The sequence below is a fragment of the Diceros bicornis genome, chromosome 7 (assembly GCF_020826845.1).
Source record: "Diceros bicornis minor isolate mBicDic1 chromosome 7, mDicBic1.mat.cur, whole genome shotgun sequence".
Lineage (NCBI taxonomy): Eukaryota > Metazoa > Chordata > Mammalia > Perissodactyla > Rhinocerotidae > Diceros > Diceros bicornis.
The window spans coordinates 12,047,556-12,072,149 of record NC_080746.1 but is presented as its reverse complement, the minus strand read 5'-3'; the positions used below and the strand labels follow the sequence as shown (position 1 = coordinate 12,072,149).

The 24,594-nt window shown below is 35.9% G+C and overlaps 1 pseudogene; it reads right to left on the bottom strand.

Annotated features, from left to right (window-relative positions):
- Window positions 1-14,883: 14,883 nt before the first annotated feature.
- Window positions 14,884-16,021, bottom strand: LOC131408316 (olfactory receptor 8B3-like; annotated as a pseudogene).
- Between the last annotated feature and the right edge of the window lie 8,573 nt (window positions 16,022-24,594).

Here is a 24,594-nt window from a genome sequence, read left to right as displayed (position 1 = left end):
GAAAGGACTAAATCATGAAGTCACCATATTTACACTCTTGTGAACTCACATCACATACCAAATTCTTGTGACTCACTATGACCACCTGGCTGCAACATGCCAGCAAACTCTGGTAAAGGAGGAGAATCTGATTTCCAGATTTACCACATAATTAGATTCAAATATCCAGTTTTCAACAAAAAATAAGAAGGCATACAAAGAAACAGGACAGTATGGCACATTCAAAGAATAAAAAGTAAATAAAGAGAAACTGTCCCAGAAAAAGACATGGCGGCAAATCTACTGGACAAAGACTTTAAAATGTCTGCCTTAAAGAAGTTGAACAAGCTAAAGGAAGAAATGGGAAAAAAGTCTAGAAAACAATATATGAACAAAATGGAAATAGCAATAAAGAGATGGAAAATCTTAAAAGAAACCAAAACAAATTCTGGAGCTGAAAAGTGCAAAAAAATCACTGGAGCACCTCAACAGATGCAGAAAAAGCATTTGACAAAATTCAATATCCATTTATGATAAAAACTTGCAACAAACTATGTATGGAAGGAAGGTACCTCAACATAATAAAGGCCATATATGACAAGTACAAAGCTATCATCATAGTCTATGATGAAAAATTGTAAGCTTTTCCTCTAACATCTGGTACAAAATGTTCTAGCCACTTCTATTCAACACAGTACTGGAAGTCCTAGCCAGAGCAATTAGGAAAGATAAAGATATAAATAAAGAAATAAAATTGTTTCTTTTTATAGACGACGTGATTGTATATATAAAAAAATCCCAACAAATCCACCCAAAATGTTAGAACTAATAAAAGAATTCAGTAATGTGACAAGATACAAAATCAACAAACAAAAATTCATTGCATTTCTCTGCACTAACAACAAATTATCTGAAAAAAATTAGGAAAACTTTTGTAATACTATCCCATTTGAAATCACATCAAAAAAATAAAATACTGGGGCCGGCCCGGTGGCGCAAGTGGTTAAGTGCGCACGTTCCGCTGCGGCGGCCCGGGGTTCGCCGGTTCGGATCCCGGGTGCGCACCGATGCACCGCTTGTTAAGCCATGCTGTGGCGGCGTCCCATATAAAGTAGAGGAAGATGGGCATGGATGTTAGCCCAGGGCCAGTCTTCCTCAGCAAAAAAGAGAAGGATTGGCATTGGATGTTAGCTCAGGGCTGGTCCTCCTCACAAAAAAAAAAAAAAAAAATAAAAAAAAAAATAAAATAAAATACTTAGGAATAGTTTTAACCAAGAAAGTGAAATATTTGTATACTGACAACTATAAAACAATGATGAAAGAATTGGAAGAAGACATAAATAAATGGATAGAAAGAATTAAATTGTTAAAATCTCCACACTACCCAAAGCAATCTACAGATCATTGGCAATCACTATCAAAATTCTAATGGTATTTCACAGAGATTAAAAAAAAAATCCTATAATTAATATTGCTCCATGAAAGACCTAAAATAGCCAAAGCAATTTGAGAAAGAAGACCAAGCTGAAGACACCATATTTCCAGATTTCAAACTATATTACAAAAAGTTAGATTAATCAAAACGTTATGATACTTAACAACAGACACACAGAGCAATGGAATGGAATAAAAAGCCTATAAATATACCCATGCGTATATGGTCAACTAATCAACAAAGTCACCTAGAACACAAAGTGAGGAAACGATAAACTCTTCAATAAATGGTGCTGGGAAAACTGGGCATTGACATGCAAAGGAATGAAATTGGACTCATATATTACACCACACACAAAAATCAACTCAAAATGGATTAAAGATTTAAACATAAAACCTGAAACTGGAAAACTCCTAGAAGAAAACATAAAAAATAAGCTCCTTGGTATTGGTCTTGGCAATGATTTTTTTGGAAATGATACCGAAAGAACAAGCAACAAAAAGCAAAAATCAACAAGTGGGACTACATAAAATAAAAAGCCTTTGCACAGCAAAAGAAACAATCAACAAAATGAAAAGGTAACTTATGAAACTGGAAAAATATTTGCAAACAATATATCTGATAATGGGTTAATATTCAAAATATGTAAAGAACACATACAACTCAATAACAAAAAAAGAAATGGCTCAATTAAAAAATGGAAAGATGAATTAAATAGACATTTTTCCAAAAGGACATACAAACGGCCAACAGGTACATGAAAAATTGCTCAACATCGCTAATCATCAGGGAAATGTAAATTAAAACCACAATAGGATATCACCTCATGCGTGTTAGAATGATTATCATCAAAAGGACAAGAGATAGTAAGTACTGGTGAGGATATGGAGAAAAGGGAACCCTTATACAGAGTTGATGGGAATGTAAAATTGATATAGCCATTATAGAAGATAGTTGAGATTCCTCAAAGTTAAAAATTAAACAGCAATCCCACTGCTTGGCATATAGTCAAAGAAAATGAAAATTTTATCTTGAAGAGATGTCTGCATTCCCATGTACACTGAAGCATTATTCACAATACCTAAGATATGGAAACAACATAAATGTTCTTTGACAGGTAAATGGATAAATAAAATGGGGTATACACATTCAGTGGAATATTTTTCAGCCTTAAAAAAGAAAGAAATTCTGTGATTTGTGATAACATGGATAGAACTGGAGGATATTATGCTGAGTGAAATAAACCACACACAGAAAGACAAATACTGTATGATCTCACTTATGTGAAGAATCTAAAACAGTCAAATTCTTTGATGTAGGGAGTAGAATAGTGGTTGCCAGGGGCTTTGGGGAGAGGAAAGCAGAGAACTGATGGACAAGGGGTGCAATGTTTAGTTATACAAAAATAAGTTCTGGCAATCTACGATACAACATAATGCCTACAGCTAACAATATTATATTGCAAGCTAAAATTTGCTAAGAGAGTAGAGTTTCAGTGTTCTTATAACAAAAAAAATACTAATTAAGGGGTGGGAGGAAATTTTGGGAGGTGATGTATATGTCTATAGCCTTGATAGTGATGATAGTTTCACAGGTAAATACTTATTCTCAAATTCATCATATTGATAATATTAAATATGTACAACTTTTTACGTCAAGCATACCTCAATAAAGTGGTTTAAAAAATAAAAGACATTTAAGAAACAATTAAAAGACTTTAAAAAATTTTTTTTCAGTGAAAGGGTATCAGAAGATTCTTGTCTGCGAAATGCAAAACGAAATTAAAAATACCATCAAATCTCTACCTCAGGAGACTGTACTAGTTTGAGAAGTCCAATCCAAAGATTCAAGTCAGAATTCTGTTAATGTTAATCATTTCACATTTCCTATTCCCGCAGTCAGTGATAAGTGAACTTTTTTACTTAGCCCTTATTTACATAATTGTCCCTTTCTAGTTTTAATCTTTGTTGTTTCCTTCATCCTTATAATTCTAGCAATAACTACCAAAGTGTTTATTTTCACCACTTTATCACCATCATATTTTGCCATTACTTTTATAAATTAAATAACTTATTCTGATTCCATGGCAAGTTCCATGTAGTGACGAGTTTATAGAAGGTTAATAACCATGATGATTGCATTATGAGAACAAACATGCAAAGACCAAGCGCCAACTACTTATTCACTCTCCACTTGACTGGACAGAGACCACCTGACTTCCATCTTCAGATTGAGGCCCATCTTGGTATCCATGAACAACGCTTATCCAGACAGGTGAAATATAAATTGCTCTAACGCGGTATTCCGGGACTTGGACCAAAACTTGAATTATAATCGTGATGCTTCATTCTGATTCAGTCATTATATTTTATAACACTCTGGTGATTGAAGCACTGTCTTTTCTCCATGCCTAAATATTTCTATATTTCTATCTCCCCAAATTCTTTTCATCACAGAGCTATTCAAAATAGCACCTGCAGAAGTTCTTCAATGAAAGACACTTCATATGAAGACAGTAGACCGTGCTGAGAAAATTAAATTATAATGTATGGAATTAGAACTATATCCTCTTTACTAGGTCATTAAACTAAATATGTTATTTACCTACTACAAACCTATAAAGTGAGCTTGTACATTGACTTTTCTCCTCCACAGACACGTGGAAATTCTCAATTGAGTGTGGTAAAGGGATTATCTCTGTCCTGGACTGGTCTGGAATACTTTGTATAGGTTACTCAATCTTTACTGGTTTCTTCTGTGAGCCAATCTGTACTAGAAGGGCTCTTCCCATATACTTGGATTGTTATTCTCAATCTTTGCTTATGGATGTTTAATGTTCAGTTAAGTAGAAGAATAATCAAAGTTTTGTAATCTCAATTTATTTTTAAATTTACCATAAATACACATATAAAGGTCTATAAAATACACTTCAAATATCTATTATAAAATGAACAGCTTATAATCATCATGCAGATATTTAAATAGATTACTACCAGCATCCCAGAGCCCTCTATGTGCCCCTAATTGATGGTAGCTGCATCCATTCTTCCACTCGCCATCTTAACTCTGTTGCATTCAACCTCTGGCTTTTCTTTATAGGTTTACACCCAAGCGGGGCCTCATGGTCATCTGTATCTAGCACAAAGAGAATGTGGAAAGGGCACACTATGGCCTTGGAATGGTGTCCATAGATCTCAGTCACTTGCTACATCTTACTGCAAGAATGATTGGGAAATGTGTGCTCTGGAAGAAGAGGTGAACAGCTAGCAATCTCTGCCAGAATGGGCTAGTCACATTGGTGCCTACCAATATCACTAATGTGAAGATTCAATAGGATCTTGAATATAAGAACTTGCTGCTGACTCCAACACTTAGCAACCACCTATTAACAATAATAATTACTACAGACTACACTTATGCGTTTCCATTCATTGCATAGGGCAGTACAAAATAAGAATATATCCACTAATACATCCGTCTCTTCTAAATTAGGCAATGTACATCAATAAAATGTGAAAGATATTTTATAGACATTTTTCTTATTTGAGTATTTTGCTTTTATTTGTGTTCAGAGGCATTTTTATTCACTGAAACCATTGTTCATGTTTCACTGATTTTTAAAAATACGATGAATTTTGTTTAATTTTTGAAAACCTGATAGCTTTACAATCAACACACCTAAGTCCCAGTCTCAGGTCTACCACATATAAATTGTGATTTGGAACAAACTATGAACATCTCTGTGCATTAGTTTCATCATCTATGAAATGAGAACAAGGATACCCTTTCCCTTGTATCTCACAGTTCTTCCCAGAGAAGCGCATAGAGGGACAGAGGTGACAGTGCAAAGAAAACTGCAATACTACTTATAAGAACCACCATAACACCCTGTACATTCTCTATATTAGTATTTGAAGTGGTTCTATTCAACGTTATGCCAGAGAGAGATTTTAAAACATCTGAGGAAGACGGGAGTCTCTGTCTCAGAATGAAACTTCCTGACACTACATAAGATTTTAATGTTTAAAGCTGCATATTTTTTACAAGAAACTTCTGCACATAAACCAACTACTTCATCTGATGCTCAGCTGATTATCTAGTGAAATGCCCCAATGTGAGAAAGAAAAACCAACTGTGCTGGGCTCATGAAAAAATACCATGTCTATTCCCAACATGGACATCAACTCACCATAATCAATTTTCAGTAATAGTTTTGAGTATAAAAAACTGACTTTAGATGATATGCAAGTGTAGCATGTAAGTCTACTATGTTGTAATATGAAAATCGGCCTTTCTTTCTTTCTCTTAGTGCGCCTTATTTACTTTTGTGACATACAATGTTTATACACATTGCCAAACACTTAGCAGCTATAAAATATGTGTTTTGTTTGTTGTTTTTACATAATTAAATGGATAATTGAATCAATAACCATTTCCTTTTGCTGGATTCAGCAAGTATTTCCCGCTCAACCCTGCCTCTCTGGGGCTGGATGTTGGAATTATCTACCTGAATGTGCTTGTGAAGATTAAAGGTGGGTCACATGCCATGCAGTCAATGTTAGGCAGTGATCTCATAAGATACAAGACATGAAGACACTGTACGTGTATGTGTGTGTGTATGTGTGTGTGTGTGTGCATGTAGGGAGGCAGCATAAAGAGGAGAGGAGGATGGGGTTCAATAAAGTTGAGGGGTTCAGGAATTAAAGGATATAGAACTCAAAACCCCTTTTACTTCTGGTTTTCCTCAGCTCTTAACCACAGTGCACCTCGATCATGCTCCTTCCAAATCTGATCCTGAGCAACAATAGCAACTCGCTCAGAGAAAGTTTACATTAAATAAATTCAACATGTAACCAGGAAATTTTCTTTATGGTTTAACTAAGGGGACCGTTTTCTGTTTTTGTCCAGAAAGACCAAGTTTTCACACTGAGTTAGAAAAATGCCCTTCCTAGTACACAGGCACAGATGAATCCCATGGCTTACCTGTTTGATTCTCAGCTGTGACAACTTCAACAGAATTACTTTCCCTCAAAACTCCTTTTATCGCATTTCATATGACAAATAGAACAAAAAAAACCTACAAATAATAACTCTATGCTGTGCATGTAAAACACCTGACCTGTTTCCTCTGACATATTCCTCTTGTTTGAAATAAGTCCAAATAGCCTTATAGTACTTAAATGCACTTAATAAAGAACCAAATTGCCTCTATTAAAAGTTTGCCACCCTTAACTTTTAGAGTCTATCTTTATATGTGTTTTTCTGATGAAACTTTTCCGAAATAATCTGAAAGAATGGAACCTAATGTTTAAGAAAGAATATTTTTTTTCTGAAATTGAAAAGTTTCATTTGTATTTTGAGTCTCATCAAATGAAAGATTAATGACCAGTTTTAACCTACTCTTTGGGCCACCTCAAATAGTAATAAAATAGATAACAGAATGAACGAACCTCTGCAATGTCCACAAAGTTTCCCAAATAGCACAGATATTATTTACTTATTGACAAATGCTTTTCTTTCAATATGGAAAAAAATTTCATCAAAACACACAGTTACTAAAAGAAAAGCTAAGTGAAAAATCCAACCAAGATTAAATATTTCGTATGAACAGAACTAGTTAAGTGAAAAGCAAGCATATTAATATTGGAGTCAAGAGATGAGATATGAGTTGCCATTTAAAACCATAAGTCAAGGATTTAGCAATACAGAACATTTAAAAATCAAACAAAAAGAGGATGGCAGCCTCATAGTGGAGTGAGCTTTCCCGTCAACTCTTCCCCGGATAAGATACAACAAAAGGAACAGTCACAGACCAACAACGGACTCCTAGACAGCAAAAAGGAAGATCAGAAAGATCCACACTGATGCACATCTGAGAGTGGACGTGCTGGGAGCCCCGGAGGAAGTGGGGAGAGGTAAGGAGAAATCCTCTCCCTCCCCATCAGATCAGGGATCCTGGTCCACACAGCTCCCAGAGAGGAGGGAGGGGCGGCCCTCTGTGGGGAAACCATAGCTCTTCGGGCTCTCTCAGACAGTGGGAAACTCCCACATAAAGGACTCAGAACTGCTGCAGGCGTGTCATCAACATCTGAGCACCCCAGAAGAGCAGATAATGAGGGGCAAGTGAGAAGCCCCCATGCCAGGGACGCAGCGGGCAAAAGAGAGAGCCCCCCCTCTCCCCACATGCCCAACATGGAAGCTCACCCAACCAGACCAGACCAAGCGGCTGGCCGATCACAGCCAGCAGTCAGGGCAGAGCAAAGGGGCCTCAGGTTACACAGCCCTTATCCCCCACATGGTGGTGGTGGGTGGAAATTGCAACCAGATATTTCCAGGATGAAGAAAAACAAAGTGAATACAGGAACCGCAATGCAAAGGTACATGAAATCACCAGACCAGAAGGAAAATGACAAGGACCCAGAAACCAACCCTGAAGGCACAGAAATCCATAACCTAAATGACAGAGGTTTCAAAATAGCTATCATAAAAAAACTCAACGAAATACAAGATAACACAGACAAACAATTCAATGAGATAAAGAGTTTCTTCACAAAAGAGATTGAAATCATAAAGAAAAACCAATCAATACTGATGGAGATGAAGAACATAATGGAGGAGATAAAGGAGAATCCAGAATCTTTAAAGAACAGAGCTGACAATATAGAGGAAAGAATTGGGATTATAGAGGTTAGGAATACAGATATGCTGCAGATGGAAGAGGAGAGAGAACTAAGACTAAAAAGAAATGAAGAAAGTCTGCAAGAAATATCTGACTCCATTAGGAAATGTAACATAAGAATTATAGGTATTCCTGAGGGAGAAGAAAGGGAAAGAGGAACAGAGAGCCTATTCAAGGAGATAATAGCTGAGAACTTCCCAAATCTGGGGAAGGAGCAGGAAACACCAGTAAGTGAAGCCAATAGGTCGCCTAAATACGTCCACAGGCAAAGGCCCACTCCACGACATACTGTGGTAAGGCTGGCCAAAGTCAATGACAAAGAAAGAATGTTAAGGGCAGCTAGACAAAAACAAAAAATAATGGACAAAGGAACTCCCATCAGGCTTTCAATGGATTTATCAACAGAAACTTTACAGGCTAGAAGAGACTGGAATGATATATTCAAAATACTGAAAGACAAAAACTTTCAGCCAAGAATACTCTATCCAGCAAAAATATCCTTCAAATATTATGGAGAAATAGTAACTTTCCCAGATAAACAAAAGCTAAGGGAGTTCATGGCCACAAGACCCCCACTACAAGAAATACTCAAGAAGGACCTCAGGCCTGAAAAAAGAAGAGAAAGGGAATACAAGGCTTGGAGCAAGGAGAAAAATAGGTAGACAAAATCAGAAACATAGTAGATCTTTACCAGAATAGGTTAGCAACCAATTAAATACCAAAATCAAAGATCAAAGGAACGAAATCACCAAAAATAAATATAACCTCATCACTGTAAACACACACCCACAACACAAGACAGAATAAGGTATAACAAGAATGACTTGGAAGGGGAAGAGGAAAGAGATTGAATTGACTTAGTATAAGGAAATAAGAGGCCATCAGATAATGGACTAACTCATACACAAGATTTTTTATACAAACCTCAAGGTAACCACTAAACAAATAATCAAAACAAAATCACATATGATAAACAAGGTGAAAACTAGAAGAGTCATAAGACAGAACAACCAAATTGAATTGGCAGTCTGAAACAAATGGGAAAAGAAACAAAGCAAATGCAAAAGAAGCAGCAAATAAGTGACAAAACAGCAGTATTAAGCTCTCATATATCAATAATTATCCTAAATGTAAATGATTGAACTCTCCAATCAAAAGATACCGAGTGGCAGGATGTATCTGCAAGTAAGACCCAACAATATGCTGCGTGCAGGAAACACATCTCAGCTCTAAAGACAAGCACAGGCTCAGAGTGAAAGGATGGAAGACAATACTCCAAGCTAATGGCAAACAAAAGAAAGCAGGTGTTTCCATACTCATATCAGACAAAGTAGACTTCAAGATAAAACAAGTTAAGAGTGACAAAGAAGGGCAATATATAATGATAAAAGGGACACTCCACCAAGAAGACATATCAATTATAAATATATATGCACCCAACATAGGAGCACCAAAGTACATAAAGCAACTATTAACAAACCTAAAAGAGGACATTAACAACAACACAATAGTAGTAGGGGATTTTAATACCCCACTTACACCAATGCATAGATCATCCACACAAAAAGTTAATAAAGAAACAGTGGACTTAAATGAAAAACTGGACGAGATGGACCTAGTAGACATATACAGAGCACTCCATCCAAAAACAGCTGACTACGCATTCTTCTCAAGTGCACATGGAACATTCTCAAGGATAGACCATATGTTGGGAAACAAAGCAAGCCTCAATATATTTGAGAAGATTGAAATCATAACAAGCATCTTTTCAGACCATAATGCTATGAAACTGGAAATCAACCATGAGAAAAACTGGGAAAGTGACAAAAATGTGGAGATTAAACAACATGCCACTGAACGACCAATGGATCATTGGTGAAATTAAAGGAGATGTCAAAAAATATCTGGAAACAAATGAAAATGAAAATATGCCATACCAAATCATATGGGATGCAACAAAAGTGGTCCTGAGAGGGAAACTCATAGCGATACAAGCCCACCTTAACAAACAAGAAAAAGCCCAAATAAGTAACCTTAAATTACACCTAACAGAACTAGAAAAAGAAGAACAAAGCCCCGTGTCAACAGAAGGAGAGAAATAATAAAAATCAGAGCAGAGATAAATGAAAGTGAGACCAAAAAAACAATAGAAAGGATTAATGAAACAAAGAGTTGGTTCTTTGAGAAGATAAACAAAATTGACAAACTCTTAGCCAGACTTACTAAGAAAAAAAGAGTAAGGCTCAAATAAATAAAATTGGAAATGAAAGAGGAGAAATTACAATGGATACCATGGAAATACAAAGGATTATAAGAGAATACTATGAGAAATTATATGCCAACGAATTGGACAATCTAGAAGAAATGGATAAATTCTTAGATTCATACAATCTCCCAAAACTGAATCAAGAAGAAATGGAAAATCTGAATAGACCAATCACAACTAAAGAGATTTAGATAGTAATCAAAAACCTCCCAAAAAATAAAAGTCCAGGACCCAATGGCTTCTCCTGTGAATTTTACCAAACATTCAAAGAATATTTAATACCCATCCTTCTCAAACTATTCCAAAAAATAGAGGAAGATGGAACACTTCCTAACTCATTCTACAAGGCCAACATCACCCTGATACCAAATCCAGATGAAGACAATACAAAGAAGGAAAATTACAGGCCAATATCGCTGATGAACATAGATGCAAAAATCCTCAACAAAATATTGGCAAACTGAATACAGCAATACATTAATAAGATCATACACCATGATCAAGTGGGATTTATACCAGGGATGCAGGGATGGTTCAACATCCGCAAATCAATCAACGTGATACACCACATCAACAAAACAAAGAATAAAAACCACATGGTCATCTCAGTCGACGCAGAGAAGGCATTTGACAAGATACAACATCCACTTATGATAAAAACTCTCAACAAAATGGGTATAGAAGGAAAGTACCTCAAAATAATGAAGGCTATTTAGGACAAACACACAGCCAACATCATACTCAATGGGGAAAGGCTGAAAGCCATTCCTCTGAGAACAGGAATGAGACAAGGCTGACCCCTCTCACCACTCTTATTCAACATAGTACTGGAGGTTTCAGCCAGAGCAATTAGGCAAGAAAAAGGAATCCAAATAGGCAACGAAGAAGTGAAACTCTCACTATTTGCAGATGACATGATTTTATATATAGAAAACCCTAAAGAATCCATTGGAAAACTATTAGAAATAATCAACAACTACAGCAAAGTCACAGGGTACAAAATCAATCTACAAAAAACAGTTGCATTTCTGTATGCTATTAATGAACTAACAAAAAGAGAGCTCAAAAAAGATAATACCCCTCACAATTGCATCAAAAAGAATAAAATATCTAGGAATAAATCTTACTAAGGAGGTGAAAGATCTATACAATGAAAACTACAAGACATTATTGAAAGAAATTGATGATGACATAAAGAAATGGAAAGACATCCCATGCACATGGATTGGAAGAATAAACATAGTTAAAATGTCTATGTTACCTAAAGCAATCTACAGATTCAATACAATCCCAATCAGAATCCCAATGACATTCTTCACGGAAATAGAAAAAAAAATACTAAAATTCACATGGGGCAACAAAAGATCCCAAATAGTTAAAGCAATCCTAACAAAAAAGAACAAAGCTGGAGGCATCACAATCCTTGACTTCAAAACATACTACAAAGCAATAGTAATCAAAACAGCATGGTACTAGTACAAAAACAGATGCACAGATCAATGGAACAGAATTGAAAAGCCCAGAAATAAAAACACACATATACTGAGAGCTAATTTTTGACAAAGGAGCTAAGAACATATAATGGAGAAAGGAACGTCTCTTCAATAAATGGTGTTGGGACAACTGACAGCCAAAGGCAAAAAAATGAAAGTGGACCATCTGCTATGGCCATTCACAAAAATTAACTCAAAATGGATCAAAGACCTGAAGGTGAGACCTGAAACTATAAAACTCATAGAAGAAAATATAGGCAACCCACTAATTGACATTGGTCATAAAGGAATCTTTTCAGATGACAGGCCTACCCAGACTAGGGAAACTAAAGAAAAAATAAATAAGTGGGACTTTATAAGATTAAGGAGCTTCTATAAGACAAATAAAACCAGAATCAAGGTGAACAGACAACCCACCAGCTGGGTGAAAATATTTGCAAAATATATATCTGACAAGGGGTTAATCTCCATAATATATAAGGAACTCGCACAACTGAACAACAAAAAAAAACAACAAACCCAGTCAAAAAATGGGCAGAGGAAATGAACAGACACTTCTCCAAAGAAGATATACAAATGGCCAATAGGCACATGAAAAGATGTTCAACATCACTAATCATCAGGGAAATGCAAATCAAAACAACACTATAGCCCATTAGAATGGCTATAATCACCAAGACAAAAAACAACAAGTGTTGGAGAGGATGTGGAGAAACAGGAACCCTCATACATAGCTGGCGGGAATGCAAACTGGTGCAGCCTCTATGGAAAACGGTATGGAGATTCCTCAAAGAATTAAAAATAGAAATACTCTATGATCAAGCTATCCCACTACTGGGAATCTATCCAACTAACCTGAAATCAACAATCCAAAGAGGCTTGTGCACCCCTATGTTCATTGCAGCATTATTCACCATAGCCAAGAAGTGGAAGCAAACTAAGTGTCCCTCGACTGATGATTGGATCAACAAGATGTGGTATATATATACAATGGAATACTACTCAGCCATAAAAAAGACAAAATTGTCCCATTTGCAACAACATGGATGGGCCTGGAGGGTATTATGTTAAGTGAAGTAAGCCAGAAGGAGAAAGACAAACACTGTATGATCTCACTCATATATGGAATATAAACCAACACATGGACAGAGAAACCCATATTGTGGTTACCAGGGGCAATGGGGGTGGGGGCTGGGCACAAGGGGTGAAGGGACACATATATATGGTGATGGACAAACAAAAATGTACAACCAAAAATTTCACAATGTTGTAAACTATTAAAACATCAATAAAAAAATCAAACAAGCCGACAAAGCAGCTATGCTAAAATTCTAAATACCTTTATATTAAGTGGAGATTAGACAAACAGTAAAATAGTAAATGTTGTTACAGTTATCTGAGAAGATGTTTAAATTGTCACTTGACACAACATATTAGGGATCTTTGAGTGGTCATCTTTTTGCCTTTTTTCTTAAAAGAAAAATAATCCAACATCTGATTCTAGAAAAGATATGGTCAAAATTTAATTTATTCACCAAATTTTTCTTTCAAATTGTCATTACTCTTCTAGCTGCCCTTTGAGTTTTTACACTTTAAAATTCGTATAGGAGTATTTACTTGTGACAAAATGGGAATGATTTAGTTGTTCCTGGGTCCACCAGCCCTGTACATTTAACTCTTTTAATATCAAATAACTTTAGGTTTTATCCACTCCAGAGATCTTGTGATGCTTATAATATTTCTAGACCATTTTCAGAAAGGAGAAGAGAGTCATAGAAAGGGCTTTCTTTTCTCATCATTTTACTCCTATTTCTTTTCCCTAACTTGAGTTTTGATTACCATTCACTATTTAATCTCCTTAAGATGTTGTTCCCTCTCTATCAGTTTCCCCACAAATGTGGCCAAAGCCCTTGGTCTTCATTCCCAAAACCACTGTTAATGTGTGGTCATTATGTATTATAAGTTTTAATCAAAGTTTTATGGACAGTGGAGGATAGTTACAGTACTCTACAGAATAGGGTACAGATTCAGAATGAAATGCTTTTTTTAAATCTCATTGTCCATTCCCTGCTGAGGGACCTCTTATTTATTGGCCTTGTGTCTCTTTGGGTAGTGGACTAATGACATGTTCCTGGGAAATTTTTTCTCCCATGTCCTGTTCTCTGAATTACAACATCCTGAAAACATTTCACAATTTTTTTTTTTTTGGTGGCAGAAAAAGTCAGCTTTCAAAATTGAAATTTTTTCTCAAAATTCATGTTTCCTGAAATAAAAATAAAATTAAGTAGACAAAAAATAAAGAGTAGTAGACCTGAAATCAAGAGGCTGGTAGTCTATTTTAGACTTTTTCATAAAGAAGTTTTATGACTTTAAGTAAATCATTAACCTCTCTGAGTTTAGTAGTCTATCCAAGTAATAAATATATATTGACAATCTATATTGTGCTACTTTGAGTCTAAAAAGATAAATGTAAATACTTTAAGGTAAAATGAAAGAAGCTTAATGCACAGTGTTTACTGCTGGAAAGCTGGGTATATTTGATAGTCGTATGGAATCTGCTATAATTGTGAAATACTGGCATTTGAAGGAGTCATATTCCTGCCCACTGCAGGGTGTAAACAAAAGAGTAGGGACAGATCATCTGATTCATGCTTCCAAAGGCATATCACAAGTGGCAATTAAGAAATCCCCCAAAGCACAAGTTCACACTGTGTTACTATATTGATCATCAGCAGAATCCTTCATCCTTTTCCAGAAGAAATAAAACCCATAATGAAAGAAGGAAGGAAATAAAGATGAATTTCTTCCTTCATGCTATTCTTAAATAGAAAAAATGAGGAAAAGAAGAAGTTTTGAAAAAGGTGATGAAAGGAAGCAGACTACTCTAAAAAAAGTGGATACTAACTGAGAAAAGACTCAAATTTTCTTTATCATCGTGGGAAAGAAATAGGATAAGAAAGCTGACAGTAAAAATATTGTAAATAAACAGATGGAATCTCCATGTCCTATGAGTATTTTCACAGAGAGACACTGATTCTAATCAAAACTTTCTCCTCTTCACAGCTATTCTCAGAGGAATTTTAACATCTTTGTTCCTCAAACTGTTGATTAAGGGGATCAGGGGAACCACATCGGTTTAAAAGACAAAGAGGTTTTTCCCTCAACCACAGACCTAGCAGATGATGATTTAAGACACATAATTGCACTTGATGCATAGAACGAGAAATACCAATTATGTGGAAACTACAGGTAGTGAAGGTTTTGGACTTGCCCTCCATGGAGCTGATGTGGAGAACGACATCAGGAGATGATGAAACCATAGGACACAAAGATGGTGAGACTGGGCACAATGATGTTGATATCCACCACAATGAAAATGACCAGCTTATTGACGTAGGTGCTGGTGCAGGAGAGCTGAAGCACAGGAAGGATGTTACACAAATAATGGTTGATGGTGTTTGCATCACAGAGAGTCAGTCTCAGCATGCATCTGGTGTTGGCCGTGGCACTAAAAAATGCCATCAAGTATGAACCAAGCACAAGGTTGGAACCCACTTTAGAGGACATGGCGACGTTATACAAAAGTGCATTACAGATGGCCACACAGCGATCATAGGCCATTGATGTCAGCACATAGCATTCAGAAATGACAAAAAAACAGAAAAAGTAGAGCTGAGTCATGTACCCCATGTAAGAGACAATATTCTTTGATAAGAAATTCATCAGCATTTTAGGTGTAATTACTGAAGAACAAGGGAGGTCTATTGAGGACAAATTAAAGAGGAAAAAGTACATGAAGGTGTGTAGGTGTGAATTCAGCCCAATTAGAGTTATCAAGCCCAAATTTCCAAACACAGTGACCATATTCATTACTAAAAACAGGAAGAACAGGAGGAGTTGGAGATCTGGTTGGTCTGTTAACCCCACCAGAATGAATTCAGTCACAAAGGAATCATTTCCAGGAGCCATTCTTCTCTAAGGGAATCTGTGAACACAGGAGAAAAGGGTTACATTAAAGAACAACTCAGCTTTTCCTGCAATATCTCATCCTATAAGAAAGTGTATACATTGGGAATACCTGAGACTAGCCCAACTTGGAGCCATGATATCTGCCTTTGCCATTGTCATGACACTGACAGATGTGAACTTTCCCTTAACTAGAGTAGTTTTTTGTTGTTGTTGTTGTTTACTGCAGTAACATTGGTTTATAACATTGTATAAACTTCAGGTGTACATCATTATACTTCTATTTATGCCTAGATTACATCATGTTCACCATCCAAATACTAATTGCAACCCATCACCACACACATATGCCGAGTTATCCCTTTCACCCTCCTCCATCCCCCCTTCCCCTCTGGTTACCCCCAATCCAATCTCTGTCTCTATGTGTTTGTTTATTGTTGTTATTATCTACTACTTAATGAGTGAGATCATGCGGTATTTGACTTTCTCCCTCTGACTTATTTCACTTTGCATAATACCCTCAACGTCCATCCATATTGTCACAAATGGCTGGATTTCATATTTTCTTATGGCTGAGTAGTATTCCATTGTGTATATATACCACATCTTCCTTATCCATTCGTCCCCTGATGGGCACTTAGGTTGCTTTCAAGTCTTGGCTATTGTGAATAACGCTGCAATGAACACAGGGGTGCACATATCTTTACGCATAACTAGAGTTTTAATAAGCTAAATATAGCAGAGCATCACAAACAGCCTACAGAGAGAAGGCCAGTGCTGCCATATGCAATAACTGCTGGGAAAACCAAGGGAGAAGGATGGACCAGGACAGAACCATCCTTCTCTCATCTCACCATTTCTTCACTCATTTAAGCCCTCCCTTCACCAGTAAAATTGGAAGCAGCCACTCTAGCAACATAGTGCAGGCTTCCAATGCCATTTCGAATTGGTGTAGTGGGAAGCAAAAAGATTGTTTCTAATCAAAAACTAAGGGACCAAAGTCTAGGATAAGTTAAGTGACTGCCCATGTCACAGAGTAAAAGCCATAAATCTAGATGAGTGAGGTTCCATCCATGGAGAGGGAATGTACTGACTGAGATACTGTACTTTCTGAGCCTCCTAATCTACGAACATTCTCTGATCTCCATGGAACTCATTCTCCCAGCAGTTTCACTTGAATCTCAGGACTGCATGAAATGGGAAAGAAAGTGGCAGATCTTATATCCCTGGATCTCCATCTCAAAACAAGAAGGACATTAATATGAATAAAATTCAGAAACTCATCTCCTTTAAGCCAGAAATCCTTTGTGCTCTCTTTTTGTTGATACTTACCCCAGCGGTCCTGGAAAGGCAAACTCAGGTTCTGAGGATTTGTTTCCTTTGATCCTAAAAGGATGCAACCCAAACTTAATTTCAAATATGCCCTGGAAATCTTTCTGACCTACAGATGATAATATCCGATTATGACTTTGAGCCCTCTCAAGCAGCAGAGAGAAATAGTCTTTATTATTATTACATTTGACACTTGATAAGACACAGAAGATTGAATTTGAGTTTAATGATATAGTGCACTTGACTATAAACAGGGTAGAAGCTTGCTCATTCTCTTCTCCAGGGAATAGATTCTATGTGTAAAAGAGAAATAAGGGAATTATATTTTCACTCTGGATCATCATCTCTCTTTAGTTCCTTAGAAACTCAATATATTAATCTAGTTTACACTTCACTCTAGTGATTTACATCCCCTAAGGCAGAGGCAAAAATAAACTCCCATCTTCCTTTCATTTTCATCTCTTAAGGAAGATCTATCGTATAGGTTATTTTTCTGTTTCTCTCCGTACCCTAAATGGAAATTTTCCAGAGAGTCTACCTGTAGGCTTATCCATTTTTTTACCTGACATTTTTCAAAAATTGCAGTAATTCAATTCTATTGTCTTTCTTGGGTTATGTCCAAAAACAAATTTTAATAGCTTCTTCCCTTCTAAATTTTTACTTTTAAACATTTACTGGAAATTTCTACCTGAGGATCCTGCTCAGCCTTAAATGTAATATTTCATTAATTGAGGTCATTAATTCCTCTCATCCTAGGAAAGAGTCGGACTGTGGAGTTAGAGGGCATGTGTGGAATTCTACTCCCATGCTTAGTACTTGGACACAATACTTGAACTCTCTATACCTTAGGTTCATAATTTCTGAAATAATGATGATAATAATGGCATCTCTTTCATTGAGTTATTCTGAAGATGAAATGAAAAATGGTATGTAAAATAGAACAGTGCCTGGCACCTGGTAAATAGTCAATCAATGTCAGCTGAGATTATTTATGTTCTCAAAACTTCCAGTGGATCCTCCATCATAACACTCACCAGACTTTTTTTCTCTTTAATTCCTGGGTTCCCCTATAAACTATAAGTTCTATAAGAACAAACATCTCTTCTGTCTTGTTTAATACTTTTCTCACGGTGCCATGTGTGGTGTAGAGTACATAGTAGACACCACATAAGTAATTCTCTAAATTACATTGATCTCTGGTGAAAATCTTCAGAATGTTTTCCACATTTCTCACAGTCTAAACACTAGAGTCTACAGCCACACTGACTCCCATCCATTTCCCTCAGCCACCACACATGTTCAGGTACTTTTTAGGATTTAATTGAACTGTACTGCTGAATTGTAGTGGCTCCAACCATTATTCTGGCTTTTCCCCACATACTCCCTCTTATTTGTCCATATACATTGCTTGCTAGAGTAAGTTCTGAAAGGTCCTTTCCTAGCTTAATAACTTTCAGTGGTTCTCGCTTACCCACGGGACAATTGAAACATTGTAATGAAAGTATAAATATCAAAATTATGATTAAGTTTTGGATAAAAGTACAGAAGAAGTAAAATGAGAGTTAAATCTGTTAAAATGTGAAAGTACTATTATCATTGATTTAGGTGTTTGAGCACATTAAGTATTACGCAAACTCTTATTGTTCTGAACAAATATAAAAAAGAGAATGTGGGAGAATGTTTACATTTCATAGGCCACAAGAGTATAATGAACAAAAGGCACTAGCCAAGTGAACCAAATAATATATTTAAAATTTAAGTTTAAATCTGTACATATTCTCCTTTCCATCACAATAAACTTGTTTTTCTCTTCAATATTTACCAAAAAGTTGCAAGACTATCCCTCAAGGTATTCATTGGTTAAAATAATATACTTTCTATTTAATATTTCAGGAAGGTAACTTTTAACCCATGTTATCAACTAGGAAGTTCTTGCTTTAAGTTACAGAATTCTTAGTTAAAAACTCATATAAAATAGGCACTTATTTTTCTCATGTGATAATAAATCTGGAGGCACAGTGTCCTACCATTGGGTCAGCAACTAAACACTCTCAAGGAAGCAGACTCTTTTGTTTCTCTGTCCTCAGATTATTGTCCTTAGTCCTTAAGCTATTCACCTCATGGTCACAAAATGACTTCCCTAGCTCCAAGAATCACATCTAAAGACAACTATATCCAAAGAAGAAAGCAACAGAACAAGACAAAAGAAGTCCCCTCACATATCTCTCTCTTTATATCATGAAGTAGATCTTCCCCAGAAGCCAATAGATGACTTTCCTTTAGTCAAGACTGTGCCATATGTCCAACTTAGTTTCAGGTTGACCATCATCCATTATCAGCCACTATTGTGAAAGGAAGTTTTTGGTGTTATAAAGAAGGAGAGGAACATCTAATGAGTGGGACATTAACGCTGCCTCCCAAAATAAAAAACTTATGAAGGGTGTTTCCAACAGGAAATTTTGCTTGTGTAATTACCTATAAAATATATTTTCTATTTGTAAGTTAATTTACTCTTTTAAGTTTTAAATCAATTCAACCGCCTTAGCACATTCAAACCTTATATAAATATATTTATATGAAATATATTTTATATGTGTATAATATATATACAAATATTTACCTACAGACTGCTTATATGAAGCGGATGGAAAAGAGCATCATGCTGTTCTTAATAGAGAGTGTTCTGTCATTAGTCAAAAAGTATCATATTCACCAAATGTTCAGACTGCTCAAAATAAGGAGTGTCTTTAAAGGACATCATTGAGAAAGTGAAAAAACAACCCACAGAGTGAGAGAAATATTTGCTCACTTTGTGTCTCTGTGTCACATTTTGGTAATTCTCGCAATATTTCAAACTTTTTAATTATTAGTATATTTCTTATGGTGATCTGTGATCAGTGGTCTTTGATGTTACTATTGTAATTGCTTTGGGGTCCCATTAACCACGCTCATATAACACAGCAAACTTAATCAATAAATGTTGTGTATGTTCTGACTGTTCCACGGATCAACTGTTTCCCTGTCTCTCTCCCTCTCCTAGAGCCTCCCTACTCCCCAAGACATAACAATATTAAAATTTGTTTAAGTTGGGCCAATTAATAACCCAATTAATAACTCTACAATGGCCTCCAAGTGATCAAGTGAAAGGAAGAGTTACACATCGCTCACTTTAAATCAGAAGCTAGAAATGATTAAGCTTAGTGAGGAAAGCATGTCAAAAGCTGTGCTAGGCTGAAAGCTAGGTCTCTTGTGCCAAACTGTTAGCCAAGTTGTAATACAACGGAAAAGTTCTTCATGGAAATTAAAGGTGCTACTCCAGTGAACACATGAATGATAAGAAAATGAAACAGCCTTATTGCTGAGATGGAGAAAGTTTCAGTGGTCTGGATAGAAGATCAAACCAGCCATAACATTCCCTTAAGCCAAAGCCTAATCCAGAGCAAAGCCCTCACTCTTTTCAATTCTATGCAGGCTGAGAGAGGTGAGGAAGTTGTAGAAGAAAAGTTCGAAGCTAGCAGAAATTAGTTCTTGAGGCTTAAGAAAAGAGGCCTTCTCCATAACATAAAAGTGCAAGGTGAAACAGCAAGTACTGATGCAGAAGCTAAAGCAAGTTATCCAGAAGACCTAGATAAAATAATTAATAATGTCCCACTAAACAACAACTTTTCAATGTAGACAAAAAAGTCTTACATTGGAAGAAGTTCCCATCCAGAATTTTCATACCTAGAGAGGAGCAGTCAATGCCTGGCTTCAAAGATTCAAAGGACAGGCTGATTCTCTTCTTAGGGTCTAAGGCAGCTGGTGACTATCAGTGGAAGTCAATGCTCATTTACCATTCCAAAAATCATAGAGCCCTTAAGAATTATGTTAAATATACTGTGCCTGTATGCTTTATAAATGGAACAACAAAGCCTGGATGACAACACATCTGTTTACAACACGGTTTGCTGAATATTTTAAGCCCACTGTTAAGACCTACTGCTCAGAAAAAAAGATTCCTTTCAAAATATTACTGCTCATCAACAATGCACCTGGTCACTCAAGAGCTCTGATGGAAATGTACGATGAGATTAATGTTTTCATGCCTGCTAGCACAACATCAATACCACAGATCATGGATCAAGGAATAATTTTGACTTTCAAGTTTTATTATTTAAAAAATACATTTCATAAGGCTATGGTTGCCAGAAATAGTGATTCCTCTGATGGATCTGGGCAAAGTAAATTGAAAACCTTCTGGAAAGAATTCCCCATTCTAGATGCCACTAAGAACATTCGCAATTCATAGTAAGAGGTCAAAATATCAACATCAACAGGAGTTTGGAATAAGTTGATTCCAATCCTCATGGATATCTTTGAGGGGTTCAAGACTTCAATGGAGGAAATAACTGCAGATGTGGTGGAAATAGCAAGAGAACTAGAATTAGTGGTGGAGCCTGAAGGATGTGACTGAATTGCTGCAATCTCATGATAAAGCTTTAACAGATGGGAAATTGTTTATTGTGGATGAGCCCATAAAGTGGTTTCCTGAGATGGAATCATCTACTCCTGGTGAAGATGCTGTGAAGATTGTTGAAATGATGGCAAAGGTTTTAGAATATTACATAAACTTAGTTGGTAAAGCAGTGGCAGAGTTTGAGAGGTGTGACTCCAATTTTGAAAAAAGTTCTACTGTGGGTAAAATGCTATCAAACAGCATTACACGTTACAGAGAAATAGTTCATGAAAGGAAGAGTTAATTGGTGTGGCAAACTTCATTGTTGTCTTATTTTAATAAATTGCCACAACTACCTCAACCTTCAGCAACCACTACCCTGATCAGTCAGCGGCCATCAACAGTGAGGTGAGACCCTCCACCAGCAAAAAAATGATGACTTGCTAAAGCCTCAAATGATGCTTAGCATTTTTTAGCAATGAAGTATTTTTAATTAAGATGATATGCACATTCTTTTGTTTTGTTTTGTTTTGTTTTGGTGAGGAAGATTAGCCCTGAGCGAACATCTGTTGCCAATCCTCCTCTTTTTGCTGACGAAGATTGGCCCTGGGCTAACATCCATGCCCATCTTCCTCTACTTTATATGTGGGATGCCTGCACAGCATGACTTAATATGAGGTGCATAGGTCAGCACCCAGGATCTGACCCTGCAAACCCCTGGTCGCCGAAGCAGAACGCACGAACTTAACTACTAAACCACCAGGCTGGCACCTGTACATTGTTTTTTTAGATATAATGCAATTGCACACTTAATAGACTACAGTGTAAGGTAAATATAACTTTTATATGCCCTGGGAAACCGGAACATTTGTGTGACTCCTTTTATTAGGATATTGACTTTATGCAGTGGTCTGGTGCTGAACCCACAATATCTCTGTGGTATACCTGTATGTCAAGTCAATTAATTATGACAAACGTGCAAAGGCAATTTAATGAAGAAATTACTGGCTTTTCAAACAATGAGGCAGGAATAATTAGATATCCATACCAAAAATAAACTAACATACAAACAAACAATCTCAATCCCTCCTCAGAACATTAAAAGAAGTTACGGCAAAATGAGTCATAGATATGAATATAAAACATAAAACTTTAAGACTTTTAGAAAATAAAAAAAAGGAAAGATTTGTGACCTGGGTTTAGACAAAAATTCCTAAGATAGGATGCCAAAAAAAGTCCATAAAAGAAAAAAATAGTTAATTTGGACATTGTCAAAATTAAAATCTTTTCATCTAAATGGCAATATTAAAAAAATGAACTGACAAGCCAAACACTGGAGGTATATATTGTCAACATCTACCTAATAAGAACTTTATCCAAATATATAAAGAACACTCAACACTCAATGTGTAAACAATCACATAAAGAAATGAGCAAATGATGTGAATCGACACTTCACCAAAGATATATGAATAACAAATAAACACACGAAATGAAGTTCAACATCATGAGTCATTACAGAAATGCAAATTAAAAGCACAGTGAGATACCAGTACAAAACTATTAGATATGCCAAACTTAAATAAATAGTAATAACTGACTATACTTGGTGCTGGTGAGGATGTAGAGAAACTGGAATTCTCGTACATTACTAGTGGGGATGCAAAATGGTACTGCCTCTATGGAAAAATTTTGACAGTTTCCTTTAAAGTTGTCCCATTCAAACATTTACCTGAGTAGATGAAAACATATGCTCACACAAAAATTGTATATGTATGTTTATAGTGGTTTTATTATCCTTCAACTGGTGAATGAATAAATATAGTACATCCATGCGTAGCGTAAGGACAGGACTACTTTCTAAGAAATGTGTCGTTAGGCGATTTCATCCTTATGCAAAGATCATAGAATGTACTTACACAAACCTAGATGATATAGCTTACTATACACCTAGGCTACATGGTGTTAATCTTATGAGACCATCATCATACATGCAATCCCTATATGGTATTAATCTTATGAGACCACGATAATATATGCAGTCTGTCATTGACCAAAAATCATTATGTGGTGCATAACTGTACATCCATGCAATCATCCTACTCAACAATAAAGAGGAATAAATTACTGAAACATGTAACAATATGGATATCTCAAATTCATCGTGTTAAGAGAAAGAAGCCAGACTAAAAATACTACATATGGTATGATTGTGTTTATATGATGTTCTAGAAAAGGCAAAACTATAGCCACAGAAAGCAAATCAGTGTCTTTCAATGACTAGGAGTGGGGAAGGATTGATTGTAAAGGAGGATAAGGTAATATTTTCACTTTGGTGATGGTTACTCTACTTCATGTGTTGACACCATTAGAGAACTATAAACTAGACATTGTGAATATTTACTGTATTTGAAGTATGTCTTAATAAAAGAAAATTTAAGCACACACAGGCAATGAGATTGCAATTCATGTTTCACGTTGACTAGAATAACAAAAATTAGAAAAAAGAATTAACATCAAGTGAAGATGTGAAACAATTTCAACTTACATACATTTCTGGTGAGAATGTAAATAGTAAACCAATGTGATAAACAGTTTGGAAATTTCATCTAAAGTTAAACATATACTTACCATATGATCCAGCAATTCAACTGCTAGATATTTCCCAAAGACAATGAAAACATAGAACTCCAAAACAACTTGCACATGCAAACTATAAGCAGCCTTATTAATTATGGCCAAAATCTGAAATCAGCCCAAATGTCCATTAATAAATGGATGGCTGAACAATTTGTAGTGTATTCATAAAATGGAATGTTACTCAGCAATAACAAAGAACAAACTACTGGCACACACAACAAAATGAAATCTCAGATATATGCTAAGTGAAGAAAGCCAAACACAATAGAATAAATAGTCTATAATCCCATTTTTATGGAGTTCTAGTAGAGGCAAAATGAATCTATAGTGATAAAAAATTGTATCAATGTTTGTCTGAGATATAGGTTG